At 37.9% G+C, this 12,251-nt stretch overlaps 1 pseudogene; it reads right to left on the bottom strand.

The window, feature by feature from the left end:
* Positions 1 to 4,844: 4,844 nt before the first annotated feature.
* LOC117305585 lies at positions 4,845 to 8,266 on the bottom strand (annotated as a pseudogene).
* Between the last annotated feature and the right edge of the window lie 3,985 nt (positions 8,267 to 12,251).

Below are 12,251 nucleotides of genomic sequence, written 5' to 3' on the forward strand. Positions count from 1 at the left end.
ATTCTTTGCTCACATCAAGTATTTTGTACACTTTTACGTTGAACAAGTGAAAGTATATTTCGGAACCTGAGACAAAATTGTTTGTTTTTTCTGTTTTTTTTATTCATTTCTCAAATAGCATCTCAGCAAGTAATATTTTAAGGGAAGCTTTCTTCCATTGTTATCTTGTAACTTTAAATTGTTAATCTGTGGACATTGTGTTTTGTGTCTTACAAATGTAGCCAAATCCTTTAAAGGCAGTGGACATTGATGGTATTTACTCAGAATAATTATTAGCATAAGACCTGACTTGGTAACGAATAATGGGGAGCTGTTAAGACCCCAGAATTACATTTTGAGATCTCCAAACCAAGCAATTGACAACACACAACTTTGTGTGACAAGAGTGTTTTATCTTTCATTATTATATCGCAACTTAAATGACCAATTGAGCTTGAATTTTCACAGGTTTTTTATTTCATGCATATGTTGAGATACAGCCAGTGAGATGACTGGTCTGTGACAATGTACCAGAAATGGCCTGTGTCTTTAAGATTGTTGAGATGCAGCAAGTGAGAAGACTTGTCTTTGACAATGGGAGATTTTCTGAGATCTCTGTCGATAGAGGGCAGCAGACCTACCGGGTAAAATTTTCCGCACGGAAATTTTCAATATACGACGACCGTATACAAAATGTAAACAAAACGTCCGTGAACTACAACATACTATTCCTATGATCTTCACTGGTGGTTCTTTCTTTGTGGATATGGCTACTACTTCCGGTATTCGTGTCGACTACGGCTCAAAGTCCTTAAAATATCTGAGGGCAGAGCTAAAGAGAAGAAATGCCAAACAGTCGGGACGTAAACATGAACTAGTCACCAGGTAAGTTTTCCAACATCATCCATTTATAAAAAAAATTATAATCCAAATCGTCCGTGCGCCAACCATGATGTAATGCATGTATGTAATGTAATAATGGGGCATGGCATGGCTGCCGACAGATTAGCCCCAGTGCCCATACGCTTTTGGCGGAGGGAGTCCAGCGTATGCTTCGTACATTACACTATTGATGGGGCTGCCGACAGATATCGTTAATGCTCCATTCACTGGTATATTATAGTAAAAGTATACATCATCATACCATGGAGGACCCCCCCCCCCTCCAAGATCATACAAAAAAACTTGACTAAGATAAGAAGTAAAACTATAATTTATAAAGGATAAAAAGTAGGGATGGAACTCGAATGCGACAATTCAAGTGATAACGTTACAGATGAGAATAGATTAGGGAAGCGAGTCCAAATTACATCGGTGGCTTTATTGAAATACAGTCGTAGTAGGCCTATGTATGTTGGCTGAGATGATGTTTTTTTTTCCAATAAATGACACACCTACAATGTTCATATCCTATGTCTCGTCATGATCCTGGTTGTATGCCAGCAGCAGCCAAAGCCAGAACTAAGAAGGAAATAAAGCAATGGCAATGCTTTTTAAAAAGCAAAACAAAATCTACATTGCATTTACAATTACATTGTTTGTGTTGTCTTGAGTGATGCAGCATAGGCCTATGGCATTGTTATAATTATTCCAACTGAAGTCAAGTCATGTAATGGTTTCGTTTTCAAACCATGCAAGTGCTTCAAAGTTCAACTGAGGCCTAGCCATAGGCCTAGTATGTTATTAATACTACACTAGAGTAGTACCTACGTTCTAACTGCTATATGCATGATAGATCCTACTCTTACTCTAGTCTTACTAAAATTGGCCTTTTACAAATCTTGTTTATTTAACTTTGATTTCAGACTTGAAAGTTATGACAGAAACTTTAACTTCGGACATATCCAACAACGTGAAGAGGAAGTCGGATTTCAGATAACAACACCTAAGCCAACAGATTACAAGGACATAAACACAGACAGTAAGGTATGTATTATTTATTATAAGGCACACCTGTAAAAGGATTTTTTAATTCTACTAACAATACATATATATCTTGCTTTCACTTTTCCATTTTTAATGCAAATCCGGAAGTGTTTTTTTTTGCATTTTACTTTAGCACATTATTGTCATTTTATGTTAATGAGACCAACTACGGCATATGTATAAACTTTTATTTGGTAGAGACTACAATTTTTATAAACAGCATTCCAATGCTGTTAGCTTGTAGCGTGGGCATCTGGCATTGTTCAATGCCACATGCCTGGAAGTACTAGTACGGATTTATAATTTAGGTACATTTCTCACACTGGTTTTTCTTGTATGGATAGCAAATCAATTGCTAGTCTCTTTATTTTATTTGTTTAAGGTCTGCTGATTTTATTTTTGTTTTACACAACTGTCATCTTTTTAATTTTCAGATTCCTGCAGTAACAAAAGATATCATCAAAACCTTTCATGAACTTCATGGGCAAGATTTGCAAGAGAAGACAGAGGCACTGTACCAAGGAAAATTTCTGCAGTCAGTACGCTACTGCAACCAAGATGGAACTACATACATTGTTGGCAGAGTTTCTGCAGAAATGAAAACAAAGATGACATATAAGGATAAACAAACATGGAGTGGTTGAAGAGTCCCAGTGTGAATGCGCTGTTGGTCTGGGACGGGAAGCTCACTGCAAGCATGTATCTTTAGTACTCTTTGCTCTTACGAAAAGAAGCGAGGGCATCATAACAAGGGATACATGCACTGAAGTTCTGCAAACATTTCATCATCAGAAAAAATTGACTGGCTCATCGGTTTTGATGAGCGACTTGAACCTCCATGAACTTAAGAACTTTGATCCAAGGCCAGTGGAGTTCCGAAACAGGCCTGGATATCCAGATTTATTCAGGAGTGTTTGGCTCAACTCTTCTGCAGATGATCTACCAATACGGCAAATGTATGCACCAGCAAACATCATGGCCATCAACAATGACCACGATTATCTACAGAAAACTCAAGAAGAATACTTTCTTGACGAGTTAGATGTAATTACCATTAGTGAGCAAAACGAGCACAGACTGAAGAGGCAACGCGAGGGCAGAGTTCAAATAAAGTTTGGATAAGGGAAAGAGAAAAGCGCCTTCATGCTTCCAGCTATGGTAAAATTTGTAAAGCAGGTCCAAGAACAGATTTAAATAAAATGGTGAAATCACTCACAAATACTGAGACTTTCACAAGTAAATACACTGAACATGGAAAAAAATACGAGTTTGTTGCAGTGAAGGATTATTCTACTGAAACAGGTAACAAAGTTGAAAGTTGTGGTATATACGTATGTGCACAACACCCATTCTTGGGTTGTTCCCCCGACGGTCTGGTAGGCAAAGATGGAATTATTGAGGTGAAATGCCCGTACAGTTGTAAAGATCTTGAAATATCTCCAGCAAATGTACCATACTTAAAGTACAATGACCGTGGTGAAATGGCTCTGAAGGGGAATCATAACTACTACTATCAGGTTTAGGGGAACCTGATCTGCACCGGCAGACAATGGTGTGATTTTATAGTGAGGATCCAACGAAATAACACATTTATTGAAGAAGCCACCACAAAATTACAGTACTTCTTCAATCATCACTTTAGGAAAGCAGTGTTGGACAAGTATTTTTACAGGGAAACTTACAAGTATGCATTTTGTTCTAAACCAATGGAGGAATAAATGACAACAATGCTGAAAATAAACTTTCATTTCTGAGATCTACTTGGTTGTCTGTGGTTCTCCTGTAGACTTAATATCAACTGATGCATGTATGTATTTTTAATGGGCTATTGTTTCATATTTTGTTTCTACAGACTCACTATCATGTTTTTTTACAGTGTGATGCCACTTTGTTAAAAGATTTCGCACTAAATTGGTGTCAATTATAATGACATTTGAAACCACCTTAACGCAAGGTTAGAGGCTTGTTAATGTTTTTCACATTTTTATTAAGGGCTCTATCTATTGGAAAATGAGTGAATCACAAAACTTAATTTTACCTTTAGAGGGCCTCTTTAAACCTTCAGTATAAGTATTAAGCACTGTGTGATTACAGCTCCACAGTCACACATTGATTCTAAAATGTATGTTAGATGGACTAGTACACAAACAATGGATTAATAGATCATTATACCTCGTACATATTCATGAACGAGATCCATTCTTTTTCATTTAATTTAATTGTTTTATTTTTAGAACCACCAATGCTGTACAGTTTTATTATAATAAAAAAGAAAAATATTATTATTCAAATATTTACAACAGTTATTTTGTTAATTTAATTTAAAATGACATAAATATTTATTTATTTATTTAATAAAATGGTTTATTATTAGGGCAGCCTCATCACAAATTGCCATGGGTACAAGTGAACAACATTAACTGGCTGTGTTGTATAGTGCACTTTGAAAAATGAACAGTGCCTAATGACTGTATAAAACACAGCGTCATAATATTAATGTTTGTAGTGCAAGTGTTCACACTGTTCTAATATTAGTTGTGTCATTGGTATGCATAAAGGATCCTTCATGGGACTTTATGAAATGTTTATTTGTTGTACAATTTTGAGTCATCATTCCTGAGGCTGTGATTGACAAGTCTTAATGGGGAAAATCACATGGCAATATCAAAACTTGTGGGAATGAGGGCAGTAAGGGTCTGTACGGGTGAAGCCTATTTATAAACAGACACCACGTTTCACAAATTGAATATACATGTACATGTATTCATATTCAAAGAAGTACTTTCTGGTTCAAACTTGCATGATAATTATACCAATACTTTTAAGTGTTCTCCAATTGGATTTTTTACTCCTCTCTGTTGACAAGTTTGCAATGGTAATTGCATAAAATGTAATGAAAATGTAACTTGTTTGTCCTCGCCCTATTAGTTATAGTATGACTATCTTGAAACAATACATTTCCTGAAGTTAACAAGCATAAAACAAATAAATGCAATGTCTGAGGAGAGAATTGTCTCTGTGTGATTCAGTGGCAGCGTCAATATTTTATATGTTTTCCCAAGTCCAATTATCCTTTCAACATGAACTCTTTTGCTAGATATTTTTCTATCTCTTACAACAGATTGGCCTGTCATTCTGTTTTTGTTATTGAAAAAAGTAGGAATGTTTACTGTGACATCCACTGGCGCAAACAAGTCCTGTACATCAAAACCTTTATCAGCCATTATTGAATCACCTTTGTTGACTTTATTTATTAATCCTCTCCTCTCAATGATCTGTCTGTCACTGGTTGAACCTCCATATGCACCAGACATATAGGACATTAAACCTCCTGGTGTTATACCAACCAGTGCCTTAGCAGTGTTACGGTTTTGTATGTTGAAAATGTTACCTGCTGGGCAGCAGGTGCCTTGGGCTTCTTAACTGGAAACTCAAAGCCGTCAAGGATACTCCGAGTGCTGGGAAACTTGGTCTTGAAATCAGATGGAGCATAAAAGAAGACCATGTCTCTATCTGCCCAGATATCAATCTCTATCCACTGCAGATGCATAAATCTAATCCATGTTGCAAATACAGTGTATACCTCTGATTCACTGACCTTAAACATTCGACTTAATTCAAAATTGGCTGTATATCTCCTACATTTAAGTATAGTCAAAAATAGTTGATCTGGCACAGATAAGGATGGCCTTTTACCATTTACATAAGTTAACCCAAAAGCACATGGTCCAAGTGAAGCAAGTACATCCATAAAGTTGAGATAGTCTTGAAGCCCTGTGTAGTAGTGTACTCCTTTGGGGTCATTCTTGAAGTCATGAATAGTAAATCCCTGTACCTTCGTCTCAGATTCCGTCTGTGTATGTGTGGAGACTGATGTTGACAGGGTCTCTTGCAGGTCTGTCTGGATGGCCTGGTTATGTACTTTTTCATTTTCACTGTTCACATTTACCTCCATTGCAATGTCCAGATCACAGTTAACATCAACATCCATAGACAACTCATCAGAACCCTCACAGGTACCCTCTCTCTTTACACAGCATTCTGTATAGCGTTTTGTCCTTGAGACAACTGCTGAAGTTGGTTGCTTTGTCCATGAGAACTGGCTAGGAACAGCATCTGGTTTCAGCCTCCTTCACTGCAATTTTAGACCTGACCAAAAAAAAAAAAAGTGTAAAGAAGTTGTTAATGGACAGTTTATTTACATCTATGTTTGGTAAGCTTTTGAGGAGTATTGTGCAAAATGTAGTCTCACGATGGGTGGTTCTTACATGTAGCTTCCGAGACCCAACTCTAATCAACAGCGGCGGAGCCAGGGAAGCATGCCCCCCCCACCCATTAAAATGGTATCACAATGACAAGTCACAACTGCCCCCTACCAGTTTGAGAATCATACAGCCATCGTTCACTCTACTGTTTGCATATTTTCATAAAATTATACAAATATCAACAAATTTAAAATGTGGCTCTCAAAAATTTAGCAGTAAACTCAGATTTGAAGAAAAAAAACAGACAAATCTGAGCCGCGAGGATTAGGAACAAACCCAAAGGCCAAACTAGACCAAACTTTGAGAAAATGGGTAGAAATAATGGTTCTTTTTTTACATTATTATAGCCACCATAGGCCTAACGTTACATAGCTATAGCCTATAGGCCTACAGTACAATGTTTACCCCTGCCCAGGACAAATTACAACTACATTATACAATAGATGTTAATTTTGCATCAGGATAAATAGTACATTATACAAGTAACATTAACAGTAACACTAACAGGCCTGCCTACTTATTGTCACTTTTGTTAGTACTCTTCTTTACTTAGTCTCTAGTCAATTTTGGATGCTACGAAATTGAAATGTTATGAAGGTTAGAAAGCTTTGAAAGGCCTACGTTTGCATAAATGTTTGAGTCAGAGTATGGGAGGCCAGTCAAGGCCTAAATTTCGAAAAATTAAGTAACTTACCGGACTTTCCAAACTGCTGATAGTCTGATGTTGTGAAGTGTTCTGCGCAGACGACATCACTAAGCAATGGCCACCATGATCGTCCTGTGTCATCGTTCACTCGTCTTATGGCCACTCGCCAAGCATTGCACCTCTTTCTTTCCTTTGGAAATTCATATCCACCTCTTCCCGCACACTGCAGCACTGCACACCCAGTATTAGGCATAATTTGATTAGAGAAGCAAGTTATACAAAGTTGAAAACCTTCGTCGATACGTAAGTGTAAACAAAGAATGAAGACGCCATTTTTTTCTAGAGTTTACCCGGTAATGAGCGCCCTCTCTCGGTGACTTAGGGAGAATGGAAAGTCTCCCATTACCAATAGTGTCCAGTGTCTTTAAGAATGTTGAGATACAGCAAGTGAGAAAATTTGTCTTTGACAATTACCAATAGTGTCCAGTGTTGTTAATAATGTTGAGATACACCAAGTGAGAAGACTGGTCTCTGACAATGTACCAATAGTGTCTTGTGTCTTTAAGATGATTGTAACTGTAGTCTTTCACATCATACCAATAGTGTCCAGTGTCTTTAAGAATGTTGAGATACACCAAGTGAGTAGACTGGTCTCTGACAATGTACCAATAGTGTCCAGTGTCTTCAAGAATGTTGAGATACACCAAGTGAGTAGACTGGTCTCTGACAATGTACCAATAGTGTCCAGTGTCTTCAAGAATGTTGAGATACACCAAGTGAGTAGACTGGTCTCTGACAATGTACCAATAGTGTCCAGTGTCTTTAAGAATGTTGAGATACACCAAGTGAGTAGACTGGTCTCTGACAATGTACCAATAGTGTCCAGTGTCTTTAAGAATGTTGAGTTACACCAAGTGAGAAGACTGGTCTATGACAATGTACCAATAGTGTCCAGTGTCTTCAAGAATGTTGAGATACACCAAGTGAGTAGACTGGTCTCTGACAATGTATCAATAGTGTCCAGTGTCTTTAAGAATATTGAGATACACCAAGTGAGTAGACGGGTCTCTGACAATGTACCAATAGTGTCCAGTGTCTTTAAGAATGTTGAGTTACACCAAGTGAGAAGACTGGTCTCTGACAATGTACCAATAGTGTCAATAACAAAGTCCTGAAAGTGGGCCGGCATACGTCTGTCACGAGAGGACCGAGAACGGGATTGGACGGTAACAGCACTTGTCTGTAGTCCAACTGCTGCAGCTGTAGCTGTGCTGCAAACCCCGGTAGAGGAAGGTGAGGTCTCGACGATGGTGACAGTAACTGGGACTGGATGTGTACTGGTAGCTGGAGTTGTAACTGGAATAGTAACACCGCCAATGGTAACTGCATGGGTATCATCAAGAGGGGTTGTCCGGTTAATGTTTTCGGTCTCCATTTCTTTCGTAGCCATATCCATAGGTCGCTTGTTCGAATCCGGCTTCGAAGGACCATGAAAAGAAGGTGTACTTGAACTTTGATTTATTGGTGATCATATACCCGTGGTTGATTAAGATGCACGCACGGGACTTTGGTGATTAATAGAAGTGATTCGATGATTGGATTAACCTGGATATTTAGGAATTATTTGAGGAATTTACGTGATTAGTTTGGATTTGGACTTGTAAAATGGCGATTGGTATGATCATGGAAACATTGGAGATTTTGATTCAAGAGAGGGCGCTATAACAAAAACTGTCCTGATGCGGAGACTTTCTGACAAATTATGTCCAGTGTCCAGTGTCTTTAAGAATGTTGAGATACACCAAGTGAGAAGATTGGTCTCTGACAATCACCAATAGTGTCCAGTGTCTTTAAAGATAATTGCAACTGTAGTCTGTGACAATGAACCATTAGTAACCAGTGCCTTTAAGAATGTTGAGATACACCAAGTGAAAAGACTGGTCTCTGACAATGTACCTAAAGTCTCCAAAGTCTATAAGATGTTCGCAACTGTAGTCTCTGACAATGTACCATCAGTGTACAGTGTCTTTAAGAATGTTGAGATATACCAAGTGAGAATAGTTGTCTTTGACAATCACCAATAGTGTCTAGTGTCTTAAAGAATATTCAGATACACCAAGTGAGAACACTGCTCTCTGACAATGTACCAATAGTGTCCAGTGTCTTTAAGATGTTTGTAACTGTATTCTCTGACAAGGTACCATCAGTGTCCAGTGTCTTTTAGAATGTTGAGATACACCAAGTGAGAAGACTTGTCTTTGACAATCACCAATAGTCTCCAGTGTCTTTAAGAATGTTTAGATACACCAAGATACACCAAGTGAGAAGACTGGTCTCTGACAATGCACCAATAGTGTCTAGTGTTTTTATAAGATGATTGCAACTGTAGTCTTTTACATCATACCAATAGTGTCCAGTGTCTTTAAGAATGTTGAGATACACCAAGTGAGTAGACTGGTCTCTGACAATGTACCAATAGTGTCCAGTGTCTTCAAGAATGTTGAGATACACCAAGTGAGTAGACTGGTCTCTGACAATGTACCAATAGTGTCCAGTGTCTTCAAGAATGTTGAGATACACCAAGTGAGTAGACTGGTCTCTGACAATGTACCAATAGTGTCCAGTGTCTTTAAGAATGTTGAGATACACCAAGTGAGTAGACTGGTCTCTGACAATGTACCAATAGTGTGCAGTGTCTTTAAGAATGTTGAGTTACACCAAGTGAGAAGACTGGTCTCTGACAATGTACCAATAGTGTCCAGTGTCCAGTGTCTTTAAGAATGTTGAGATACACCAAGTGAGAAGACTGGTCTCTGACAATCACCAATAGTGTCCAGTGTCTTTAAAGATGACTGCAACTGTAGTCTGTGACAATGAACCATTAGTAACCAGTGTCTTTAAGAATATTCAGATACACCAAGTGAGAACACTGCTCTCTGACAATGTACCAATAGTGTCCAGTGTCTTTAAGATGTTTGTAACTGTAGTCTCTGACAATGTACCATCAGTGTCCAGTGTCTTTTAGAATGTTGAGATACACCAAGTGAGAAGACTTGTCTTTGACAATCACCAATAGTGTCCAGCGTCTTTAAGAATGTTCAGATACACCAAGTGAGAAGACTGGTCTCTGACAATGTACCAATAGTGTCTAGTGTTTTTATAAGATGATTGCAACCGTAGTCTCTGACAAAGAACCAATAGTGTCCGGTGTCTTCAAGAATGTTGAGATACACAAAGTGAGATGACAGGTCTCTAACAAAGTACCAATAGTGTCTGGTGTCTTTAAGATGATTGCAACTGTAGTCTTAGACATCATACCAATAGTGTCCAGTGTCTTTAAGAATGTTGAGATACACCAAGTGAGAAGACAATGTACCGATAGTGTCCAGTGTCCAGTGTCTTTAAGAATGTTGAGATACACCAAGTGAGAAGACTGGTCTCTGACAATGTACCAATAGTGTCCAGTGTTTTTAAGATGATTGCAACTGTAGTCTCTGACAATGTACCAATAGTGTCCAGTGTATTTAAGAATGTTGAGTTACACCAAGTGAGAAGACTGGTCTCTGACAATGTACCAATAGTGTCCAGTGTCTTTAAGAAAGTTGAGTTACACCAAGTAAGAAGACTGGTCTCTGACAATGTACCAATAGTGTCCAGTGTATTTAAGAATGTGGAGTAACACCAAGTGAGAAGACTGGTCTCTGACAATGTACCAATAGTGTCCAGTGTCTTTAAGATGATTGCAACCGTAGTCTGTGACAATGAACCTATAGTGCCCAGTGTCTTTAAGAATGTTGAGATACACCAAGTGTGTCGACTGGTCTCTGACAATGTACCAATAGTGTCTAGTGTCTTTAAGATGATTGCAACTGTAGTCTTTGACATCATACCAATAGTGTCCAGTGTCTTTCAGAATGTTGAGATACACCAAGTGAGAAGACTTGTCTCTGACAATGTACCTAAAGTTTCCAAAGTCTTTAAGATGTTCGAAACTGTAGTCTCTGACAATATACCATCAGTGTCCGGTGTCTTAAAGAATGTTGAGATACACCAAGTGAGAAGACTTGTCTTTGACAATCACCAATAGTGTCTAGTGTTTTAAAAAAAGTTCAGATACATTGGGTTAAAAGACTGGTCTCTGACAATGTACCAATAGTGTCCAGTGTCTTCAAGAATGTTGAGATACACAAAGTGAGTAGACTGGTCTCTGACAATGTACCAATAGTGTCTAGTGTCTTTAAGATGATTGCAACTGTAGTCTTTGACATCATGCCAATAGTGTCCAGTGTCTTTAAGACTGTTGAGATACACCAAGTGAAATACAAGCTCATAATATTGAAAAAGTTCAAAAAAGGGCTTTGCGTATTATTGCTTATCCGAATATTTTGTCTTATCTTGATCACTTGAATTTTTTTAGACTTGAATCATTGAATGAAAGGCGTAAACACCTAGTTCTTAAATTTGCCAAATCTCTGCTCACTTCTGATAATCATCGCCACCTCCTCCCCCCAGAACGTAAATCTAATTATTTGTCAGAGCATACTTTAAAAAACACCAGGCAACTAGAACACCTTCAGATAAAAACTCAGAGATACAAAAACTCGCCTGTCCCCTCAATGCTCCAGATGCTTAACTCAATCAGTTCATGATAACAGCTCTGTTTCATTTCCTTTGTGCTCATGTTGTGTCCAAATCTCTCTTGCCTACAGAATGTTGCTGTTTTGTTTTAAACTCCCCTGTTTTGTTTTTATTTCGTGTCCACAAATCCCCCCTTATGTCCAGAGCTGTTTTCCCAATTCCTTATGTCTGTTTGACTCTAGTAATATTTTTAATATTATTGTTTTATCATGTAAACTTGTACATATATTTTTTATGTAATTTTATGGTTAACCAAATACCATTGGTCTATGACTTTTTATTTGGTCTTGTATTTTTATATGAAAATAAACCAATATTGAATTGAATTGACAATCACCAATAGTGTCCAGTGTCTTTAAGAATGTTGAGATACACCAAGTGAGAAGACTGGTCTCTGACAATGTACCAATAGTGTCCAGTGTCTTTAGGAATGTTCAGATACACCAAATGAGAAGACTGGTGTCTGACAATGTACCAATAGTGTCCAGTGTCTTCAAGAATATTGAGATACACAAAGTGAGTAGACTGGCCTCTGACAATGTACCAATAGTGTCCAGTGTCTTTAAGAATGTTGAGATACACCAAGTGAGAAGACTGGTCTCTGACAAAGTACTAATATTGTCCAGTGTCTTTAAGATGATTGCAACTGTAGTCTGTGACAATGTACCAATAGTGCCCAGTGTCTTTAAGAATGTTGAGATACAGCAAGTGAGAAAATTTGTCTTTGACAATTACCAATAGTGTCCAGTGTTGTTAATAATGTTGAGATACACCAAGTGAGAAGACTGGTCTCTGAC

The sequence above is a fragment of the Asterias rubens genome (assembly GCF_902459465.1).
Source record: "Asterias rubens chromosome 8 unlocalized genomic scaffold, eAstRub1.3 super_scaffold_89, whole genome shotgun sequence".
Classification (NCBI taxonomy): domain Eukaryota; kingdom Metazoa; phylum Echinodermata; class Asteroidea; order Forcipulatida; family Asteriidae; genus Asterias; species Asterias rubens.